This window comes from Eulemur rufifrons, chromosome 28 (assembly GCF_041146395.1).
Source record: "Eulemur rufifrons isolate Redbay chromosome 28, OSU_ERuf_1, whole genome shotgun sequence".
NCBI classification, from domain to species: Eukaryota; Metazoa; Chordata; class Mammalia; order Primates; family Lemuridae; genus Eulemur; species Eulemur rufifrons.
The window spans coordinates 69,316,036-69,328,529 of record NC_091010.1 but is presented as its reverse complement, the minus strand read 5'-3'; positions in this window follow the sequence as shown (position 1 = coordinate 69,328,529).

Genomic DNA, 12,494 nt, shown 5'->3' with positions numbered 1-12,494 from the left:
TGCCCAAGCACAGATCACCGGTTACATCCCTGATAGCATACTTGAAAGGAAACTGAGATATAAAGAAAAATTTACTAATTTGTTTAAGAAAACCCCACCAAAAAATCCATTAATAAGTAACAAATATATAATTAAAAAAACTATTTTCCAAGCTAAAAAAAAAAAGCTAGCAAGAGGAGTGGTGTTGTTTTCTCCCTATGCAAATCTTCCTAACGCCTGCCTTGCCTTAGCAGGGCACAGCTGGACTCTCCTTCATTCAAGCTATCGTGGTTTGTCCTTTTGGTTGACAAGGATGAGAAAGACCTGCCTTCACATGGACGCTTAGCTGGAAAAGAAATGAGTACTTTGATAGCCTTTTCAGAGAACTGTGGATTTCCTTCTTTGATCCTACACCCAAACTCGACAAGTGGGAGTTTCTCCAGTTTAGCTGCAGTGCGGAACCCGAAGCCCCTCTGTTTCATTGAGCCCTGTGGCTCCATCCTGCCCCGAGAAAGCACCTTTTACCCACGCCCGGTTTTCTGACATCAAGGGCTGATCATCCGGAAATACTGGTTCACTGTTATGTAAATCTTCCAAATGTTGACACATTTCGTTACACTTTTTTAAAAAACACATTTGTTAATACCACCACCAATCTCAGCAGAATAGTCTTTAAGTACAGCTGGCCCTCTCTGTCTATAGGTCCTGCACCCACAGATTCAAATCGGATAGAAAATACAGTATCGCAGGGATGCGGAACCGCGGATGCCAGGCTGACTTCGTATCTGTGGGTTCTGCAGGGCTGACTGGGACCAGAGCACCTGCAGGTCCTGGTGTTGCCGGGTGGAGGATTGACTGGTCCCTCCAACCAATCCTCTGCAGTCACCGAGGAATGACTGTTAGGAAGCTGTAAAGCTCATAGTGGCAGATGCACGTTTTTGGAAATTCAAATTTTTTTTTCAGAAACAAATTTTTACCATTGGCCATAAATGTTGCCAGTTATCCTCCTTGAAGGTACCAGCTCGCTTAATTCATTTTTGAGAAACCGTCCAGCAAACACAAGTCTCGGTGACCACTGCTAGCCGGTTGGTCCTTTAACGTCCAGGCTGTCAGAGCGCGGCCTCCGGAACTGCGGGAGGCAGCAGCGTCCTCCACTGACCCACTCTCCGCAGCTCTCCTGGAAATCCTCTGCCGGCCCGAAGGTCTCCCCAGGCCACTGGGTAAGAGACACTTCAGTCTTTGCTCTTTGCATGGGGCCGACGCACTAGGCCTACGTTTGGGATGAGGTTTCTGTCCACATAACACTATGTCACGCCTTGTGCTGCTGTAGGTCTGAATACTCTTGGGGACAAGCTTTGTTCCCCAAAACCCAAGCCCTGCAGGGATGGGATCCCAGAGCGCAAGCCCTTGGGACGTGGGGTCAGACTCGAGCTTGCCCCCTGCAGGCACGTCTGACCCCGCAAGAGGGGCAGCAACGCTCTCGGATTGTGACTGTTCCAGAACAGCTGGCAGTGCCGAGTGACAGGACTGCGTCCGGGGGCAGCTGGGAGCTTCTGACACCTCGATGGTGCTGGGAATGGGGACCTGAGACTCCTCCCAGGACAGGTGGGACAGGGCTCTACCCACTGCTCCTGGGCACCCTCGGCCTCCGCGTCGCTGGGGCCGGGCCTGAGGAGGGGCCGTCCTCCATGCCGGAGGAGCCTGGGTCCTTTGCCAGGTAGAGCTGGCAGGACACTGCCCGGCTGCCGGGCCAGAAGGAAACTCCCTCACACAAAACCAGTTTGAGGGGGTCATCGTGAACCTCTCTGGAGTCACCTGCTTAATTAGAGTCACCAGAAATAGGCACACACCTGTCCTGAATCATGGCCTCAATGACCTGATTAAATTTTTAAAACTATGATGGAATACGTGATACAAAAAAGCAAATACGTATAACACATCTGTTGTGAAACACTGTTACAAGGACGCCAGGAACAGGCAGCGCGATCCAGGCACAGCCCGGAGGGAACAGCTTGTGCTCTTGCGATTATTTCCTTCCCTATTAAAGGGTTTATCAACACGTGTGTGTGTGTGCGCGCGCGCGCATTCTTTCAAAGGGACACATATCCCTTACAGGAGATGTATGGCTTAGTTTACACTATTCACATACGCCATCTGCAACTACTGGCTTTACTCACACTTCTCAGCTCCATTCACGTCACAGCACGTACCTCTACTTGTTCATTTTCATTGCTGTGTAGTATTTCATGGGTGACCACACCAGTGCACATTTATTCGTTTTTCTCCAGGTGGGTGTTTGGATGGACCGTGGTTCTTGCCGTCACAGACAGCCGTGCAGTGCGTGGCGGTGCTTTGGCCCAGCTTCCGTGCACGTGTGCGAAGCTTCTCTACAGGAATATGCTTGGCAGAGGACGGCTGGTTAGAGGGCACGCATCGCCAACTCTACGGGACAGCAACAAATGACTGTCCAATGTCGTCACACTCACAGGCCAAGTCTCCTTTTCAACATTCCGAAGACACCATCCTTTAACTTCTAGGAATGTTTCATCAGAGTCAGTGCTACAATGCATGGACATTTGTAGGTGCTCCTAGACCTGACTCCAGAATGACAAGGAAGGGTGTCATCACCCGGTGGCATCAGTGCAGATTTTGAGGTGACGGCCTCGGGCTCAAGTCTAGGCTTCCTGATGTAAAAGCCAAGTGATTCCGGGCAAAGCACTGTCTTCCCTGTGGGGGCAAATACAGCATCCGTAGGGTGCTGTGAGCAGAGTAGGTGCCAACATATATGAGGTGCGTGGTGAAGAATGGGTATGTTAGCTTTTGTTGGTGACGTTATCTATCAACTAAAACACCTGTTGAAGACACCGGTGAGGAAAAGCTCCCATAGCACAGGTGCTGGGACCACCATGAGGAAAGCAGCTCCGTTGAAGTGTCCCAAGGCCTTCAGCAGAGGGGACCCACTTGTCCCCAGAGCCCTGGACAGACCCTGCAGGCGCCGGGGTAGCAGCAAGAGCACGAAGTCCCAAGGAGCGTCACTTGAGGAGGAGCCCGAGGAGCGAGCTGGACAGCCCACAGAAGGTCTTCCTCGGAATAAACGACTTTCCAGGACGGTCCCAGGGTGCTTGGCATGTGGCTTTCACCTCTGCCGTGACCCAGCTGTTTTCCAGATTGTCTGGGCACAAAATATTTTTTATAAATTGAAAGTAATTCTCTTCAGAAACGTCTCCCTACAGCTGGTTTGTCCGAGTCACGTTCCTGTGAGGCTGGGTCTGAGCACTCAGCCCCTGAGCACAGGACGTGGGGGTCACTTTTCTGGAAGCCTGGATCCTTCTGCGGAGAGGAGCCCACACGCGCTGTCAGAGCACTCGCGCCAGGAGCGTCGCCCTTGGTAACCCTCCCTCCCGCGGCTGTCTCGCGGTTGTCTTTGGCCCAGGACGTGGCTCTGCTCCCCGGCCTCTGTGTGTTCCCAGTCGTGAGAAGAGCTTCCAGGGGAGTTCTGCAGATAATCATCATCCTGATCTTAAATGTAAATATTGTCGCCGTGGTTTAAAGAGAGATTAATGATTTGCTGACAGCTCCACACATCCTCAGGAAGCAACGCACCACAGAGAACGTTCCATCATCTATCTCATTTCCAACAACGAGAGAGGAAGAGCCACGCCCCGCAGGTGGCGGCTGCGTCCCTGGAGCTCGGGGTAAGTGAAGTCCGAGTCTCGGGCTTGGATATGTCTTTTCTGAGAAACCGACCAACTGAGAGCGAAGTTCTGCATTTATCCTTTAAAGAGGAAACAGTAGAAGTTGCTATCTGCCGGGCTCTGTGCGAGGTGTCTCACAATTCTGTCTCTATCTTCTGGAGAAACCACAAGATGACATCATTGGCTCCATTTCAGAGAAGAGAAAGTTGAGGATGAGCCAGGTTTGCGGAGGCACAGCCACTGCCCAAAGCCACATGCAGGGCTGATCACACCTGCCGCCGGCACGGCCGGTGTGCAGGCGCTGACGCACTCATGCTCTGGAGCTCCCAGCCCTCGGGCCATCTCGGTCCCCCATAGCTCTGACAGGCTCAGAGCCCACTGCCCCTTCCCCGGCGACTCAGGTCACACCCACCTTGAGGTCCTGGGGCGGCAAGGCCGTTGGCCCCCAGCGAATTCCCTCACTCCTGTCCCCACATTGACTTCCGCTGAAAAGCAGGGCAGGGCAGGGCATGCTGCCAGCAGCCCTGGGGCTTCAGGACGGCGACTTGGTCACGCCGCCGCCTCCAACAACCCACCTCTCCTGGGCACAGCCAGCCCCGCAGCTCCGTTAGGGACACACGAGAGCATCAATACCAGGAGGATGAGGCAATTACACTCCACATCTGAATTTCTTGTATCTTCAAAGTGTTCTACACTAATTAGTTAGTTCTGTTAGCTCTAAGGATTAGTAGCTTCTCTAACAAGACACAGCGATGCTAAGTGACTTACCTAATCATGTAAAACACAGGACTCGAGTCACGAAGACAAGCTTCTCTAGAGCTGAGCTCAGGCCTGCGCTGCCCGGCTGCGGCTTCCACCCGGCCTGTTCTCAGGGGGTGCCAGGGGCCCAGGACGGACCCACGGGCCTGCCTTGGAGACTGCCCAATGCTGGGGGCCACAGGTGAGCCTGCGCACACATGGGGTCTGGGCCTGCCCTCCTCACGGTCTGTCTCCTGCCTAGGATCACAGGGGCCTCCCAGGTGCCACCTGGACAAAGCAGCCAACTGAGCCCAGGGCCCGTCCCAGGGTGCAGGCTGGAGAGGGAGTTGCCCTGCACGGGCACGGAGAGGAGGCCTGCCCTCAACGTGGTCAGCGTGCTGGCCCTACCATGTCCCCTTTGGCATTGGGCTGGTGGCCGCCACGTGCAGCTCTCCACTGATTCGTCACCATCTGAAAGTCACCAAGAACTGACCCCATGCTGCCTGTGCTCACGGAGCGGGGTCTGGCCTCCCCCAGCCCTGTCTTGCAGGGTCCGTGCCACCTGTGCCCTCCTCTGCTCTCTCCTAAGGCACCCAGTTGCTCCTTTCACTCTAAATGCCTCCTCCATCCTGCCCAGCTCCTGCAGGCACAGTGCAACTCCCACCTCCTCCAGGAAGCCCCTCTTGACGTGCTGGCCCACCCTCCCCGACTGTTCTCTGAGACCTCATGCCCTGAGGCTGTGTGTCCCGTGACCTCACCTGGGCATTCTCAGCCGTCCTGCACGTGGAGAGGAAAAGCCCCTCGGAGGAGCAGCTCATCCCGGTGTCCTCGTGCTGAGGTGACAGCCACAGCATCTTGCTGTACAGATAGTCTTCTAAAAGAACAACGTAACATGGACGTACATACGTTGTTTTAAACAGAATCATGGGTCATTTTCGAAGGGATAATACATATTTCCTTTCTTACTATAAAATAAACACACACGTTTCATAAACGTCGAACACCAGTGAAAAGCAACGCAAACACACTCTCCAGCACACACCGCAGCAACTCTCCCAGCCCTTCCTGCTCAGGGGCTTCCGTGCAGAAGGTCTGATGATTCTCTTCCACGATTTTACACTTGTGTGCACAGTCAGAAGTTTTATTTTATGAAGCAGCATCGATGACACCTTATGTTTTCCCACCTGCCCTGACGTCACCCAGCAGTGAGTCACGACTGCGTTCCCACGTCAGCCAGCACAGAGCTCCCCGACCATTCCTAACAGAACTGTTCTAGGCTGTCGGGACGTGTCACGGTTTGTTCAGCCAGCCTCGCGTCCGTGGGACGTTCGTGCTGGTCCCATACGTTACTATTACAAGCAAACGGGCCGTGAGGACCCCTGTCACTCTGGCGGGGTATACTCACGCAATCAGCTCCGGAGAACAGAGTCCCAAACATGGAACTATCCGGTCAGATGGAATCGCCCAACTGCCTTCCAAAACCATGCCTGCGTTCCTACAAGCAGTGTACACCGGCCCCTTACTCTACACTGTGGACAAAGGATTACAAGTCCTTTCCCCTCTTAACAAGATGACAATACAATGCTGTCTCCCACTTCAATCTGTGACATAGATCTTATGATCACTAGTGAGGTGGAAAATCTCTCAGAGGATCACTCCAGGTAATCCTTGACAATCTCACTCGGGCCTCTCCTTTGCCCTTTCTAGAGGCTTCCAGTTGCCGCTTTGGATATTTTTCCTCTATGAATTGCCTGTCTGTATTCTTTGCATATCTGTCTTTTGGGTAGTTTGCCTTTTTCTTATTGATCTGCACATACTCTTTTTCTATATTATGAATACGATCTCCTCGGCTTACCTCTTGCCAGTGTTTTCTCCCAGGTGCCATTTGTCTTTTGTTTCCAACAGTGTGACAAGGTCAAGCCAATCTTTTCCTTTATGGCTTCTGAGTTCTCGCCATATCCTGACACACCTCCTTTAAATGCAGATACAGATGCATTTGTCTTGTATTTTCATCTGATACAACAATAATTAAAAAATTTAGCAGATGTTTAGAACTCTAAAGTTTCTGGAATTGTGCTATTTTCAAAACAGCTTGCCCAGTTGTCCTGACACGAATTTATTAGACGATCCTTTCCCCACTGAACTGAAATGCCATATTCATAACTCTAAAATTCCACACACCTGTGGCCGTTTCTGGACTTGCCATCTGACTGCGCCGATTGACTTACTTTTGTTGTTGCGTCAGCCCTATATGGCTTTGTTTAGGTGGCTTTAAGGTTTGTTTTGATGTCATTTGCACTGAAAACATACCTGGCTACTTCTGAGCACAGACGTGTTTCCAGCGACAGAGCTGAGCTGTGGATACTGTAGGAGACCCGCAGGGCCAGGCCTGGCCGCGGCAGCGTGGGCTTCAGGAATCCATTTCTGTTGCTGCTTTTAAAAACGTGGGTCATAAATCCCTCTCGGGTTCCTTGTCAAAGGCCCATTCTGAGAGCCCCTGGCGTAGGGCGCAGTCTCTCAGGGTGACCACCCAGCCGCAGGTTTGTCAAAGACTCAGTTGTGACACTACATGCCCATTCCCAGTGCACACCCAACCCCAGAGACCTCCCTCGTCAACCCTTCAACCCACAATGAGGTGACGTGCTCCCCACCCCAGGGACGGCCTGGCCGAGGTCAGCCGGCCAGAGCGTCCCTCCCTGAGTTTTACTTGAATGACAGGTTGCAAGAGAAGGAATGAGCTTTTTCCATTAAGAAGGCCATGCCAGGTGGATGCTAGTCTGCGCGTCCCACAGGGAAGGTAGCCGTGGCTTGGTGAGACTGAATCTGTCACAGAGGGTCCCAAAGCCAGTAAGTGGGGGTTCCGACCCAGGCTCCTCTGAAGCTAAAACCTGACCTCCGGCACCCAGCGCACTCCGAGCACTCAGCACGCGCCAGGCAGTGGGCTGAGGGACACCAGCGGCTCGCTCGCTGCAGCCGGCAGTGGCCTTCGCGGGGCGTGCCACCGATATTCCTGCCACGCAGGTGAGGAGGCTGCGCAGGTGTCCTGCGGCTGCTGCAATCAAGTTCCACAAATGGGGGGCTAAAACAACAGAAACACTCTCTTACAAGAGTCAGGCTGCTAATGGGGCCGTGCTCCCCCCGGGGGCTCTGGGAGGAGCCTTCCTGGCCTCGTCCCGCTTCAGGGGGCTCCAGGTGCTCCCCGGTCTGCAGCTGCTGTGCTCCAGTCTCTGCCTCTGTCTTCACGCGGCCTCTGCGTCCACACCTTCTCTTCTGTCTCCTGTAAGGGCACCAGTTCCCGGATTTAGGACCCACTGGGACGATGGAGCGTGACCTCATCTTGAGATCCTTGATCACATCTGCAAAGACCCCTTTTCAAAATTAGGTCACATTCACAGGTCCCCATTCAATCCGTACAGACACCAGGGCGTGGAGAGGTCGCACGGCTCATGCTAGACGCAGCCTGTGAGGTGGACACGCTGTACTCTGGTCCTGACTCCTCACCACCGCGGGCTGCTGCCTCGCTCCTTCCCAACGTGTGGGCTTCTGCACAGACAAAGCGCAAACACAGCTCTGTCCCTCTGAGCACTGAGGTCCGAAGGGCACAGTGGCTCCACCACGGCCTGAGGGCCCAGAGCCCACAGGGTGGAAGTTCCTGCAGGCCGACCGGCACATCAAGAGGTCCTGTGTAGGGGGCAGGGTTTTGGGGGAGCCCTCCTGGAGTGGGGAGGAGGTGGCTGCTCAGGCCTTACACGTGACAAACTTCCATCCTCTCCTTGTGAAGATCTGTTCCATCTACATCTGAGACCAATTTGCTTGAAATTACAGAATACCTGTCACGTTGCTTCCTGGCACACAAGTCAGATGTTTGCACAGAGAAGTATAGACAGCTACATACCTCTCGGTGTTGTAACAGATGAGTCATTCTGCATCTCAAGGAAGAGGCGGCTTTAAGCAAACGAACGTTCTCAGCTCGGGGCGAGTCCTCCTGGCCTGGAGTCCACACAGGAGCAGCGGCCTCTCCGGAGGTGCGGCAGAGCCCCGGGCATGACTGCCTCGATGTTGCGCTCAAATTCAATACCAGTGTGGCCACACCACGCGCAGTCTCAGCCGTCAGTTCAAGCCCCGTTGAAGCCCAGATGTTTGTGTCTGGGAACCGGGTCACCCAGCATCTATGATCGGAGGACACACCTCTTGAACTGAATGATCACACGCACACTCCCACCACCCATGAGGGCACGGCGGCGGGGGGGGGGCGCATTTCTCTGGGGCTGCACACCACGTTAGATCCCGGCACGCGCACAACATCACACGTCTGGGCGTTCTGACCTCCAGTAGGCAAGGAGAGTGGATTTTCCTCCCTTCTTAGGTGGGGGAAGAAGAGATTTAGCGACTTTATGCTGAAGCAGCTGCCCACAGGCCATTTACACCGGGTGTCTCCCCGCTGCCCACACTTCCCGAGGGCACCTCGCTGGCCGCCCGCTGGGACGCCGCCGTGGGCTCTCGTCCTCTGGGCAGGGTGGGCACGTGCATCCTGCAGGAAGGAACAGCAGTGGAGCGGGGGCGTCCCCCACAGTTTAACAGAGGGATATCCAGCGAGTCCCAGCAATGACAATGCTCATGGCCCTTCCTTTTACCTGTCTCGACGTTCTAGACTTACTACCAGAGAAGTCGTCTGTCCATGACTACGTCCCCTTGAGCTGCAAAGTGCCCCTGGGGCAAGGGGCGGGATGCCCAGGTGTCCTTGGGGGAAGCGCCTGGCACTTGAGCAGGTCCACAACACCAGGCCTCCCTCTGGCTTCTGGGCCTGGCCTGGGAGACGGTCACTCAGGCCTGAGATCTTTGGCTTAGGAAGAAGATCTTGGGATAGGGTGGCCTCAGATACTCTGGAGCTGCTACCACAGGTCACACACCCAACCCCCCATGGCAAAGCATGGCTGGCTCACCCCTGGGTGGAGACCTCAGGTGGCAGCAACGCCCCCCCAGAGCTCCCGTGGGTGAGAGGAGGCCCACTGTGCCACTCCAGGGGAAGAACCAAAACCCGACGGTGGCCCAGGGAGCTGCAGAGACTCCCTGGCGGGGGGCTTTCTGCCAAGAGCCACCCAGCGCTGGCCCAGGGGTTAGGGACACAGGGCCCTTCTGCCCTAAAGGGTCTGCTCCACCTGTCTGTAGGGGGAGAGGCTTCTGTGCACTGCTGTGCAGGGGCCCACATGACCTCCTGGTGCCGGAATCCCATGGCCACCACCAGATCGATTTCCAAATGGTACTGGCGGTGCCAATGCCAGGTCACAGCTCTTCCATGAGAGCTGGCTCCAGAACATTCCAGATGTCCCAGGTGCAGCTCAGGGATGCTCTGCCATCCACTCACCTAACCTGAGGCCTTGGTCACGCTGGCGGGGTGGCCTGTCTGGCTGGGTGGGAGGAGCCTGTGGTCTGGCTGCTCTGCTGTCCCCAGCAGGGACTCCAGGGAGGCACCTGCACTCCCAAGGCCACCGTGCAGATTCCGTGGGGACACGTCTGCCAAAGCCGCTGCCTCTATTCCATGAAAGGCTTTTCCCAAGAAAAGTGGTCCAAATGGTGGCCAAGGAGAAGGCTATTGGAGTGAGAAGACTTAAGCTGTGGAAACAGCAAGACTCCTGGGAAAAGAGTGTTTTGGGAACCCCTGAATAGGCTTGAATTTGTGTGAAGTGGAGGGGTGGGTTTCACACGGCAGACCTTGCGTTTGAACACCTGCACCACGGCCTGCAGGGCCTACTCCTGACCCCGGACACTCTCCACCCTGTGATGGTGCCGCACGGCCGAAGCAGCCCCCTCGACACCCCACTTCTGCTGCTGCGTGGCGGTGCTGGCGGAGGCCATCCGGGGGGGGCCAGCTGTGTCTGTGTCACTGCGGGTGTGCCTGTGACCTCACATTACTGCTCAGTCACTAGGGTGGCCCTCGGAGAAAGGGACCCTGTGGCAGGCAGGATGCCTCCGCTTTGCCTTCCTGGGTGCCGTCCGCATCCGGCAAACTCCCTGCCAAGCAGTGACCGAGCCAGGCCTTGCGGTCTCTGGCCCAGCAAGCTGCACCTCCGAGGGAGAGGAAGGGTCCCACGAGACCCACCAGCACCAACGGTGTTGGGAGCATAAAGCATGCAGAGGGGGCAGGGCTCACACCTTACTGGGTGACATCTGCATGGTCTTAAAAAAGCCACCATGTGCTTCAGGGAAGCCGAGGTCTGTGCCTTCCTGAAAGCCACAGGTGAGCGGTGCTGGCACACAGGCAGGGGTGAGCAAGGACACAGGTGTGCTGGGGTTCACACCAGTGACTTAAACCCTGACTCATCTAACAAGTGTTTTCCCCATGACAAGGGAAGTTTTCAGGAGGCGTCCCAGACCTGCAGAGGGACTTCTCCAGTGGGGTCTCTGGTTTCCAGCCAGTGCAGCAAGGAAGAGGTTGGGACCTTATGCTGAGAATGCTGCTCGTCCCCGCTAGGGTCAACTGGGGCATCTGAAATCCCTTTCCTGGGGCTCAAAACAGTGAGCGAAACCACAAGAGGAAGCCACTCTGGAACTGCCAGTCCCAGGGAGCACCGGCTCCTGCGTATGTGCCCGGCGAGCGTAGGGCTCTCGTTCCCACATCTGGGATTAGGAGCGCTTTTGAGCAGTGATAGCATCGTGCACTTACATGATGGCTTTTACCTGGGAGGATCTCAAAGCTGTCATAAGATTTAACTGTCCGTGGGGACTGTTTTACCTCCCAAAGAAACACATCCACGAGCAGCGACTCAGAGTGAAGGAGACCACTTAGCCACGAAGGCTCCTGTCCGACGGGGATGGTGGGTGGCCTCCCAACCTAGGGGACCACGCCAGGCACAGATGTGCTCTGTGTCCGGTTAGAAAGTGGGCAGTGAGAGGACAGTGACAGTCCCCACCTTGCTCTGAAGCCACTCGCAGTGACTGGCCTGTAGCACAGCACTTTCCCTCGGAGACCCCGGGAGGCCACCCGCTGGGGCTCAACTGCGTGCCCCGTGCCTGCTCCCACGTCACCTGCCAGAAATCTCAGGTGTGCACCTACCTCTCCTGCAGCTACGCAATCACAACGTGCAAAGCACAAAATCACCTGCTGCGTAATGTGGGGACACTGACGTTTGCTCCGGGTGGGTTTTTCTCCTGTAAGTCGACAGATCAATCTGGAAGCGCATGTATTGCTTGTGTTCAGGATCCAGACGGAAATGGTGCATAATGGGAAGACTTGGGAAAAAAGTGCTCGAGCGTGTGCACGTGAGATGCCTGTACAGCAGGGGGGGGGCCCGACCTGTCTCGCAGAAACCAGGAGAAGAGACGGCCCCCACCTCGTCCCCGGCTGGAACCACACGCGCCGTGCAGCGCCCGCGAGGACGCGCTCCTCAGGCTGGCTCAGAGCCGGCAGAGCCTCTCCCTGCCCCGCTCCCCCGCCGTGTCGCAGGCTGGGACAAAGTCAGCAAGCTCCGTTCTGCGTCCTTGGGCCACGGCAAAAACAGGTTCCGGTGAGGCTGACCACGTCACGGCCACAAAACGTGCCTCACTCTACCCCCCTCCCCACACCATGTGGCGCTTTCAAGGACCCGGAAAATGACAGCTCGAAAGCAAGGATTTCGGAGGAGGGTTTTTACGGCTCCCAGCAACCCCGATGCCACATTGTACGGGATCCATCTTAATTACTGTCTGTGCGGAATTTTGTTTCTGGTGGCTTTTTTCAATGAAACAAACATTAATGAGAAACTTTAAAGGCTTGTTAACAATGTCCTTTCATCAATCAGAGGCGCTGTCAGGCCGGGCTCTGCCGTCAGTTCGCACCTCGCCCAGCACCCACTTCCTACTTTCTCATCCCGCCCCGACAGACCCCTGTCGGCCGCCCGGCTGACGGAGGCCAGACGCTCCCCATCTGTCAGCGGCTGGAGCCACGGGGTCCCGGGGACTCCGGACGGTGCCCTCGTCACCGGGAGGCGCGGCGGTACCTGCAGTTTCTCCACCTCCCCAGCCCTTCAGACAGACGGACGGACAGACAGACAGGGGCCGCTCGGCAGCGCCTTTGTCCCCTTTAAATCTCAATGTCTTTCAAAC